The sequence below is a fragment of the Rhinatrema bivittatum genome, chromosome 18 (assembly GCF_901001135.1).
Source record: "Rhinatrema bivittatum chromosome 18, aRhiBiv1.1, whole genome shotgun sequence".
Lineage (NCBI taxonomy): Eukaryota > Metazoa > Chordata > Amphibia > Gymnophiona > Rhinatrematidae > Rhinatrema > Rhinatrema bivittatum.
In genome coordinates, this window is record NC_042632.1 from 41449304 (window position 1) to 41461709 (window position 12406).

Here is a 12406-nt window from a genome sequence, read left to right on the forward strand (position 1 = left end):
AGAACCCTGAAAGAATTTTACAATGGGTCACTCTCCCTGCTGTAAGCGTCAGCACAAACCTCAAGAAGAATGATTACTGTTAAAAAAAAATTAAAATCTCAAAACGTGCAAAGCCTGGTGCTAGGTTCCTGCTTCAAAGGGTCCTGCAGAGAGACATTCATCCCTGCCGAAAATTCATCTGTTATTCCCCTCCCCTTCCAGTCTGATCAGATAGGATCCTAAAAAATGCCTTTAAAACAAATGTGGGGTCCTGTCAGAGAGAGACATTCAAGCCCTGATGTATGGCACGCAGGAGTTTATCTTACTCTGGGAAAAAAAAAAAAAACCAGTCCTTGGAACTGACATTTTCCCTTTCAAAGCCAATAAAAACATCTTTAAATAAAAGCAGCCCCCTCCTCACCCCCCCCCCATAGCTCTTCCCTCCCCCTCCCCTGTTCTAAAAAGAGAAAATGAGAGTGAGAGTCAGAGAGGGGGCGGGAAGAATCATTACAAACGATTCATTCTTGGGGTCTGAGAACTTTGTTGTGGGCAGCCCTGCTATAATGATTTATAATTAGCTTTGCAACATGAAGAGTCAAGAATGCCTTTTTTTTTTTTTTGCTTTCACAACGGAGCTTACGGAAATAACCACATTCACAAAATTGGAAACAAATGTGGTAGCAGAAACACGGCGAATTGCTGCTCCAGCAGGGCCTGGTGAAAAACCCTCGCCAGTATCAGATGTCATGGGAAATTCATCCGGGCACGGCGGCAGCGCTGCTGCTCCATTCCCCCCCCCCCCCCCCCGAAGTGGTAGTAGGGTAGTTAATTTATTTATTTTTATTTATTTGTGTTTTTCTATACCGGCATTCACGGAAATTCGTATCATGTCGGTTTACATAAAACAAGGGGTGAGCAATACATTATAACGTACATAACTAAAACATAAGAGTATACATTACAAAAGTATAACAAGTGCATGGAAGAAAAAGTTACAATAAAACAGGGGTTATTCTAACTGGGATTAGAGTTAGAGGAAAGATAAAAAGTTTAACAAGAAGTAAAACATTGTAGTGTCTGTTTCAGTTTAATAGAAAATGTTCTATTAAATAAATAATGGTGTGGACATCCGAATGTTAGGAACTGGTCTGGATTCACCAACTCAAGTTTACGCAGGCCGCAGCGCAGCTTCCAGGACTATTCAGCCTCTCCCGAATTTGAAGACGTGGCCGTGGAAAGTCATGCAGGGCCCTGATTTTACACCAATGTTTGCGGATCCTGTTCTTCCATCAGGCAAACTTAGGCGGTCACCTGGAGCGCTAAAGATTTTTTTTTTTTTTTGGGGGGGGGTGGCAAAATCCTGCCAGCATGAAGTCCAGAGGGGCGCTGTACCTGAGTCAATATTAGCAAAGACCCGCTAGTAAAGTCAGGGGGTGGGGGGAGGGGAGGTTGTTTGAATGACTGAAGGTATGCCTAAGGTGCCAAATATGTTTACGCCAGCTCTGAATATATGCTTAAGAACATACCATACTGGGTCAGACCAAGGGTCCATCAAGCCCAGCATCCTGCTTCCAACAGTGGCCAATCTAGGCCATAAGAACCTGGCAAGTACCCAAACACTAAGTCTATTCCATGTAACCGTTGCTAATGGCAGTGGCTATTCTCTAAGTGAACTTAATAGCAGGTAATGGACTTCTCCTCCAAGAACTTATCCAATCCTTTTTTAAACACAGCTATACTAACTGCACTAACCACATCCTCTGGCAACAAATTCCAGAGTTTAATTGTGCGTTGAGTAAAAAAAAAAGAACTTTCTCCAATTAGTTTTAAATGTGCCCCATGCTAACTTCATGGAGTGCCCCCTAGTCTTTCTACTATCCGAAAGAGTAAATAACCGATTCACATCTACTCGTTCTAGATCTCTCATGATTTTAAACATCTCTATCATATCCCCCCTCAGCCGTCTCTTCTCCAAGCTGAAAAGTCCTAACCTCTTTAGTCTTTCCTCATAGGGGAGCTGTTCCATTCCCCTTATCATTTTGGTCGCCCTTCTCTGTACCTTCTTCATCGCAATTATATCTTTTTTGAAATGCGGCGACCAGAATTGTACACAGTATTCAAGGTGCGGTCTCACCATGGAGTGATAGAGGCATTGTTACATTTTCCGTTTTATTCTCCGTTCCCTTTCTAATAATTCCCAACATTCTGTTTGCTTTTTTGACTGCCGCAGCACACTGCACCGACGATTTCAATGTGTTATCCACTATGACACCTAGATCTCTTTCTTGGGTTGTAGCACCTAATATGGAACCTAACATTGTGTAACTATAGTATGGGTTATTTTTCCCTATATGCATCACCTTGCACTTATCCACATTAAATTTCATCTGCCATTTAGATGCCCAATTTTCCAGTCTCACAAGGTAGTTTGGTATTTAAAATATAATTTTATGATACACATTCTGAGGCCTGTTCAATCCAACGGAGAACTTTCCAAGAGTGCAGGGTAAAATAACAAAAGGAAGAAAGCTTATTATGTAAGTCGGAAAAATATTTCACCCGTCAATTTGGGGTCCAGACACTCCACAAAATGGAGAAGGTATTGAGCCAAGCTAGAGGCGGCTGGGGGTTGGTTAAACCAAGCATTCAGAAGTGACTTGTAATAATTTGTAAAGTGTTGTAATCAATAATGGTTTAAAAAAATATTTTCATAAAGCTCGTCCCCATTCCTTTGGCAGTCGAGTTGACGGCGGAGAGCTCTCCCCTTGCCAATTAGGACATTCTTGAGGTTTCTCTTTTCTTCACATGGATTTTGTTCTGATCCCAAGACTCTGATTATCCACAAATTAATTCCTGGCACAGCAATAAATTCTCAGGAAAACCAAGAAAACCACAACCTGACAGCGAAGTTTTTGTATGCTTAGATTGGTTTCTTCTTTTTTTTTTTTTCACTTTCTCTGGGAAAGACGAAAAGCAGGGCAGGGATTGTTGTGGCGGAGTGGGATGGAGTGAGCTGGGGAGAGGTTTCGCACAGTACATTGATGATTCCTATTGTTTCCCACCTTATCGGATCAGCATCTTTACATTTAGAAATCATCAGCATTTTCAGAGCTTGCATTTTTTTTTAAACTTTTGCTTGAGTCTCTAGTACATTCAGCAGCTGAGAATTAATTTGATACGTTCAGTTACCAGGGACATCAGCAAATTTAGCACCCACAATGCTAAAGATCTCTAGCATAGCCCAGGTTGCTCTTGGAGAGTCATGGCTGGTTTAAAAAGAGATGTGGCCAGGCAGCTCACAAAGAATTTAATGAGCACATTGCTGAGAAAATACACAAATAAAACCTGCAAAATTCTCTTTCTGCTATCATTATTTTTAAAGTGGCAAAATGCTTTGGAATTGGCATTTTTTAAAATCATTTTTCCACCGTTCGCGTGGAAATTCTCCCATGAAGGTGCATGGAAAATAGTTTTTCTCTTGCTGTATCCTAAAGAGTCCACTTGACTGTCCCCAACTCTCTGACAATGCTGTCCTCTCTCTGTCTGCCTGTGTCAGGGCTAGGGCTAAGTTTTTTTTTTTTTGCTGCCCTGTGTGATCGAGTACTGGGCTTCTCCTTCCTTGTTCTGGATTTTGTTTTTTAACAGTTAATTTGTATGGTTTCCAGTGCAAGGGTATTAGGCACCCTTAAGTGAACCTTACAGCTTTGCCCCACCCTCCCCTCAATCTCTCCGCTCCAGCCCTCTCCACAAACAATTAAAATATTGTGTTTATAATAAAATATTTTACATGAAACAGGACATTCAAAGTAAAGTCTTTCGAGGTAAAATTTCACAGTAGCATGTATATTATATTTACATACCCTGTTGTTGTGCCAGCCAGAAAACCCTGCAAAAAAAAAGGTACTTGGAACTCGCAGGGATTTGACGTATGGTAAGACACGTTGGGTGTGGGCTTGGCCCTCAGAAAGTCATGAGTAAACTGGATTATAATTACAATAAATTAAATCTCCCATACCAAAACTGCCAGAACTTAAAAAGTAACAACTCTGCCTATGGAAAGGCAACGCTGCAAATATTACGCCATGTCTTACGAACATAAGGTTTGCCATATTGAGCCAGATCAAAGGTCCATCAAGCCCGGCATCTTCTTTCCAACAGTGGCCAATCCACAAGTACCCAGCAGGATTCCAAAAGGTTGATAGATTACATGCTGCCCTAAAACAATGCAGAGCAGAGGGGCCATAGCTTATTTGTAGGTGTGTGTGTGTGTGTGTGTGTGTATGTGTGAGGGTTTGTTGGGGGTCCTGGTGGGACCTGGGGAGACTCCAATTAGGTTAGACAGCAGTGGGGAAGCCTGGGGAGGGCCTCCCCCTTTTTTTTTTTTTAAAGTAAGAAACCAAAAATATCTGAAAACTTTCAAATATTTTCGAGTAAGTCTATTTTCGGTTCATTCCATTTGGAACAAACCAGAAATAGATTTTTTCATTATGAAAAACGCCTTCTTTCAAAATGAAAGCGCATCCCCCAATGGATAACAGGAACCATGTCCAGGCTGAGCCACACAAAGGACGCTATGAAAGCTATGAGCAACTCACCGGAAGCCACCTGCCCCACGGTGGAGCTAAACATCACAGACAAGGCACAGGGACATTGCAGGGTGGCCTGCTTCTAAAGGCATTCATGTGTGCTAGGAACCTTGTTCATAGAGTGCCCTCTTGCATGGGACTTACTGAAGACTATGGGCATCCCAAGAATACAGGAATCCCACTGGTTGATATTTGACTCTTTCAAAACACACACAGATGGGAAAACCACCCAAGATCAGACATCCTGCTTGCATCCAGGACATTCTCCCTTTCTCCAGGAGCCAACCACTGCATGCTCTGGAGACAGTGTCCAGCCAAGCCTGCCGCAAGCTGGTCCACGGCTTTCTTCATGACTATACCATCATCAAGGAGCCCAAAAAGAAAATGGAGGAATGAAGGCAACAACAATAATAAGTATTTTAACCCAGTCAGGTTGTTACCAACAAGCTATAACTCCCCAGCAACCAATTGGGTCGGTACTAGAAGGTTGGTAGTGGATGGCCACTGTATATATTACCATGTTACTATATTAATCTACATTATGTGAATGCTTGCTATAATCTGCCATGCAAAACAGATATTTTTATTTATTTATTTATTTATCAGGTTTTATATACTGTCATTCGGCTTCATTATAAAGCCATCAAAACGGTTTACAAATATAAAGATATATAATTAGGTTTTCTCTAACATCAATGTATCTGGCACTATGATGTTGAATACTAACAATTCTTTAATTTTTTAATTCAGCTATTTCAATATGGAGATGTTTTATATAATCATCTACTGTATTTATAATATTTATATATTTGATCTAATTTCTAATTGCAGTGGATCTGATGCTATGTTTATCACAGCTATTGTAAAAATGTATATTTTTAATCAATAAAATTTTTGTTAAAAAAAAGTATGCAGCCCTCTTAGTTTTTCATTTAAATTCTGTGGTCTGTTTCCAGTTGCTGTGACTCCATGAACAGGTTTGCCTTGTCCTCTCTCTGCAGTTGGGGGTTACCACGTCGCCTGAAATTGCTGTGTTAGTGCAACCATCTCTAGCAGCCCTTCTGCAAAGGCTGACGATACGATATGCATCTTTTTATCTGTGTTCTTGCTTCTCTTCTACCCTGCTGGATAATTATCATCACCTTTCTGAGATTTGGTATGCATTTTATATGTGTTCTCATATCTGGCCCCTAATCCTCAGCACAATATTAAATCAAGTTAAGGATGGAATCTTAGCTTCCTATAAATAACTTTCTTCCCTATTTTGTTTTTACCTTCTACGAGCATACAGGGCTGTTGTTAGGGCAAAAAGTGTTACCTTTGGCCTTGAATCAGGGTCTGCTTGGTTCACGACTGCTGTGATGGGTGTAGACACACAGAACAGCTCTGAAGAAGCCAGGCTCAGATAACTGTTTGCCTAGTGCACGGCACTGCTCCTAAGGACCTGGATTGGTCCTCAGGAGATTCGAAAAGTATGCTGGGACTCCAGGAAGATTTGTCCCACAATTAAGATGGCCTAGTGATGATGTGAGACACCGGTGGAAGATCCGTGAGTTCTTATTCCTATGCATACTGATATTATGTGATGTGAAAGTCCTGAAGCTCTGTAAGCAGATGTTGCATCTAAAATCTTGACTGTGCTTGTCCATGAAGAAGAATTACTGTTGAAACTGACCTGGATTGGATTTAAGCTTTGCCCCAACACTGAGCATTTGTAGCCATGATTGAAGTTACTTGTTGACTTGTACCGGCATTATATTGTATGTCAGGGAATGTTTATGTTATTTTGTCTTACCTATTAATAAACTACCACTGAGACACTCTCCTCAGTGTTGTTTGTATTGCAAGGGCTTTCAATCTGAGAGTTGTGAAATATATCACAGAAATGATTGTCAGCCTAGCATCCTGTGCTTTTAAGTCAGCAATATTGAAGGGCTGTGCTTTGATTCTTTTCTATTATACTTTATCAGTATAGGTATCCCGGGGAGAAGTGGGCTTCATACTCAGGAGAGATGGTGGAGCCCTCTTGCCTGCATCACAGCTGACTCTGCATTACATGTATGATAAAGCACATCATTCACCATGAATGGTGAAGCACCTCAGCGTTGTCATTTGATGTTGGCTGCAGTGTGGGCATGAGGACTTTGACATCTCTCCTGCCTACAAAGACCCCCTACCCATCAAGACTGGTGGGTACCTAGATCCGAAGGGGTGGATGGGGTTTCTGCTGGAAGGGGGAGAGGCTGCCTTTCTTGGTGGGGATACCTCACTTTCCTGAATTAGTGCCTCTCTAGTGGGACAGGGTGACACTTGTTCAAGGGGCTGGTGGCCTCACTGCTGGGGTGAATATTCAGGGGAATGCCTGCTATATTTTGGGGTTGAGATTGATGTTCAGGGGAGGGATCAGCTTTTTTTTTTTTTTTGCTGGGGTTCAAGGAAGAGGGACTCTCCCTTGTTGATTGGCCGTTTCATTTTGGGCCCATTAGCATGGGGGATTTCTCCGAGTAGCTGACATGTATGGCAGTTTTTATGATGCCTGTGCATGTTGTACCTTTCATCCGTCCCTTCACTAGCTATAGCAAGGCTAGCCTGCACAAGGTGCTTTGCACCCAACGTATGGAACAATACCCCAAATTCTTTACAGATTTCTCAGTGACTTTTTGGAGACGCCATCTACATTGGCCCGTTAGGGCCCCTTAGGGGGTCAGTGTTCAGAGGCATTTAGTTATCCAAATAAATGAGAATTTTTTAAAATATTGAGCTACTTATCTAGCAAAAATTTAGCTGGATTAAAAAAAAAAAAGTGTTCCAGGGTGGGATAAAGTTATCCAACTAAAGCCTGGATTTATCAAAATGCACTAAATATTGCCTGCGATAGAAAAAGGGGCGTGTTTTATGGTAATAGGCAGTTTATTGCAATTTGCACTAATACCTATGCAAAGAGCTAAGTTACCGCAAATTGCGATAACTTCTTCGCACTTTGACATAAGTGTCAGAATGTGGTATTTCCTAAATACAACCACTGGGGGGACCATGGAGAGAGAGAGAGAGAGAGAGAGAGCCTAGTCATAATGCCATATGTCGGAACAACATCTCCTAAAACACTTCACTTTGCTTACTTTCAGCAACAACCATCAAGAGCTGCATCTCCTCTCTGGTGGTAGTTGTTAAAGCTCAACACAGGACACAAAGTGAGATGTCTTAGGCAATTTTTTACTGACACAATTTCATCCTGAGAATATATACAGTCTTTGGTAAATTCTCATAATTACAAGAACCCCAGAAGAAGGAGCCAAAACATGGCCCATATTGGGAGTGGTAAAATCCCTAATGTGGTTGATAGTTCCGAAAGGAAGCCGAGAAATCTAAAAAGGAATTCAGAAAACAAACATGGGGAGTAAGAGAATAATAAAGGGGAAATGTGGATGACAGCGCCATTAGCTGTTTCCTGATACCAATCTTTAGTATTGCAGTGGGGGTATTATATTCTTCTGGATTGAATGCACTCATAGAAGAGCATTTTAATCTGCAGAAAAATTAGCTTGCAAAAAAAAAAAAAGAAAAGGGTGATGTTTATAAATGTGTCACCACAGATCTATATGAGCGAAGTTAAAAACTGCTCTGACAATAGGTCACAAATATATGAGTGCCCTAGCTATTATTATTATTTTTGGTAGCTGAAAAAAAGTTTGGTTGTTAAGCGGCCCCTGCTGTATGCACTAGTGTTTTGTTTATTCTTATTTTTTAAGTATTGATGGAAAACACGTTAAGTGATGATTTTATCATGTATGTTCTTTTTGGCATGTGTTTTATTGCATAGGACCCAACATGTGATTAATCTCTTGGTGCCCAATATTTGTATCTGGGGCAAACATTTGTGCTGTGCCCATCTGGCCAGCAAAATTTGATTTCGCTTAGTAAAAGAGGTTTGCCAATACTGTTTCGTTGGTTCAACATATCAAACGGCTGAGCACTCACTGGAAATATCCATATAGAAAGAGCAGAAAATATATAAGATTAAGTTTCAGATGCAGGCTCTGGTTAGTGAACAGTTGGTTGTGAAAGTCCCAGGAAATAATGAATTCTCTAGCATACGGCATCAGCTCTTTTATAAAACATTAGTGTTGTTATAAATCATGAACATGACATATATTAGCTTTGAAATCTATTCTTATTGCCATAGGGGTAAGATTTGTTCAGAGAATTTCCTGCCCTTGATTTCACCTTGGACTATTAACTAACAAATCAGTCATTAGCTTGGAGGTAATAACCAATTTCTTAGCGATGATTACTTAAATATTACCCATCTTGAGAATTATTGTTCAGCTGAAAACTAAACTCTTAGATTCAGCTGAGCCAAGGATCCTGATTCTCTCTTGCATTCCTTTGCTCCCTACCTGGCTGCTCTGAAAAAATATTGCTACAGAATGGTTTCCCAGCCCTTCACCATGACTTGAATCCAGGAACAGATCTACATTTAAGTTCTATTATATGATTGTTGATGGACAAAACTAGCTGCTAATAAGCTTGACCTCACCAAGAGTGACCGAAATGATAACAGGTCTTCTGATATCCAGGAACTGGGCTCCTTCTTTGTGGTTGGGCTTGTTACAATATAGAACTTCCAGTCAACAGTGACTAGATGTAAGTCTGTTGAGGTATTCCAACAAATTTGCAGATATAACAAATAGCATAAGCAAATATTAGCACATAGTGTTGCGATCCCCCCTGTTGCTGCGCTACAGGAGGTATCTTACCTTCCTCCAGAGGCCGCTCTGAAGCCAGGGCCTCGCCTGTGTTCCATCCGGGACTTGCTCCAGGGCCTGAGAGGCCTAGCTGTTCCTGTGGCGTCGTGCCTGTGTTTGGACTTCCTGCTTCCAGCCACGCCCGTTTCTCTAGGGGCTGGCCCACAGCTCTCTTCCCCAGTTATAGGGCCAGCAAGGGGCGGTCCTCTCTAACTCCTCCCAGAGAGTTGCCTACAACCTCCAGTATATAAGGACTTGCTTGTTAGTTCCTGTTTGCCTTCGGATTGGGTTACACAGTTGTCTGTGGCCTCTCCCGATCCAGGTCCTCCGTCTCTAGATGGTACCTAGTCCCGATGTCTGTTCCTGCCAGCCGTAAGGGCTTCGGATGTCAGTATCCCAGCATCGGAGTTCCTGTTCGCCTGGAGTTTCCCTGCACCCTCCTTTCCTCAGCGTGGTCTGCGACCAGCCTTCCTGGGCTGTGTAGGGCGCGTCTGGGACGGGGTGGTCCGTGACCAGTCTAGCTGTGCTGGCTGAGTAGGGCGCCCTGTTGGACAGTGCCATGTTTCCGTCCAGCCTTGTCTGCAATGTCTGCACCTGCCTTGTCTACGATTGTCTTGCTTCAGCCCTTGTCCTGATGTCTTCGTGTCTCTGCCTTGACCTACGTCCTGGTCTGGTTCCTGAGCCTTCTGTCCTGTTGGGCCCTGGAGTGGCCAACAGGAGGGATTCGTCCCACGGGCTCTTGAGCTTCTGCCAGCCGAGGGGCTTCGGATGTCAGTATCCCAGCATCGGAGTTCCTGCTCGCCTGGATCTTTCCTATGTCTTGCTTCAGCCCTTGCCCTGATGTCTCCAACGTCTTGCTTCAGCCTCTCTTGGATGTCTGCTTCAGCCCTCGTCTCACGTCCTCAGTGTAAGGACTCTGTCTGCCCTCGCCTCTGTCCGGCCTGCTGCCCATTGCCGTTCCCAGCGGCAGGTCCGAAAGGGCCGGGAACAGTCGGAGGACCGTTCATTAGTCAACTTCCCCGTGTTGGCTACCATGGGCATGCAGGTCCGGCTGAGGGTCGGACTCCCTGCTTCTGTTCCTGCCTGCCTGGCTCACCATGCCTGCTCAGCTCACCTCCCACGGTGTGGCTTGGGGCTCCTCCTTGAGTCCTGCCGTGGCCCAAGGGCTCACCACCCGCTTACGACGACCGCGCCTGCGCGCGCTCGTAACACATAGCCCAATGGTGATCCTCCATTGATAACTTATTCATGGGCTGTCAATGCTAGAGTTTATGTAGTAAGGGCAGCCTTACTGAAAATGTAAGAGACAGCTGATCAACAAGTATGGTATCACAAAGCATGTCAACAGGGACACATTCAGCAACCAATTATAGTATTATTTACTTAGAAGAGTAATTTTGAGTGCTCTACAACTAATGGGATTTATGTGATACAGTAGCTGTGCCCAAAATTATATATTGGTTACACAAAGAGATCAGTATGTATACTTTTAAAAGAGCACCTAAACAGTTTAAAGACTAAGAGAGAACAAGCACCTATCATCAGACATATTTTTGGTAAATTTAAATGGTCCATTATCATAATGACAGAGAGAGGAGATGCTAAACTATAGAGAGCAATTCTGGATCTTTACACCTAACACTATTGGCACCCTATGGGATGAATGAGGATGGCTCATCATCATCTGAAGAAAAATGTGATTGGATGCAATTTGCAAATAGTCATAGATTCCAGTGATCAGAGTGCATTTACAGATTTAATCTGATTGGTTCTTTGGAAGTATAATACAACATATAAAATGGCTGCCTTTTTACTGTATAGGAATCCATGTTCTGCAGACACCATATCCAGATGCCTGCAAGAGAAAATTTTCCCCTGAAGTTAATGTTTGAAACATGGGGGTCTGTGTCGTGAATCTTAGACATTATGTTAAGCATCTTGTGTTTAAATTTGAGATTTTTACATGCTTCAACAAAATCCTTAAAAAAAGAAGATAAAACACCAATAATTAAAACATGGAGTCAAGTTACTAAACTTGCCAGTGAGTACTTGGTGTTATGAAGATCTCTATATTCATTATTCTTTAAATTTGTTATTTGAAGATTGCTATAAGTGGTGGATTATAATTACCCCAATGAAGCCACCACATCCTCCCCCACTCCCCGTGATGACCACAGGCTATAGCTTTAATCAGTTTGCCACAGCATCCCCAATGAATGAGAATGCTTAATGGAAAGGCACATTATGAGCTCACATTATTCACAGCGGGCACCAGAGTTGGTGGAAAAGTCAGTCTTCGTTAAGATAAACCTCCCTCTGCTGGGTTTCTCTGAATTTTCATGTGAGTGGCAGAAGAAGGTCTGAATGCACAGTTACATGGAACTAATGCCCGTGCTTTATGGTCTCAGCACCTGCTATGTCATCGCCAGTTGCCGCTCTTGCTGCTGTTGCCTGGCTTGCTTCTCGTGCTCTGCCGTTTTTCTGGTTCGGCGCCCTGCTGTACTGTTGCCCAGCCTGGTCCTCAGGCCCTGCCTCTCTTCTGGTTCAGTGCCTTGCTGGGCTGGCTGCCTCACTCTGCCCTCTGAGCCCTGGGGATGTTGATGCTGCTCCTCTTGATGTCTTACCCCTCACTCTGTATCTTGGGGTTTTGATGCTACCCTGTTTGCTTCCATACCCCCCCCCCCCAGTGTTTTTGGGGATTGATGTCACTGTGCTTGCTGCCATACCCCTCATTCTCTGCTTTGAGGTATTCATGCCACTTTCCCCTCGTTGGAAGCTTGGGGGTCTTCATGCCATGGTTGTTAATGCTCTTTGCTCCTCTTTTGGTGTCTTGGGTGTTCATGGGCTGCTTTCGCCCCTTTTTTTAGTGCCTTGGATCACCATGTCACTGCTGCCAGTGCCCTTTTCCTCTCTTTTGGTGCCTGCTTTGGGTTTCTCATGCCACTGTTTGTGCTGCTTTACCTCTCTCTTTTGGGGCTGTGGGGTTTTAATGCCACTGCTGTTGGTGCCCTTTGCTCCACTCTGGGTGTCTTGGAGAGCTGTTCCCTCTTCTGTTGATGTCTGCCTGCAAATTTCATTAAACTTACATAGAAAACC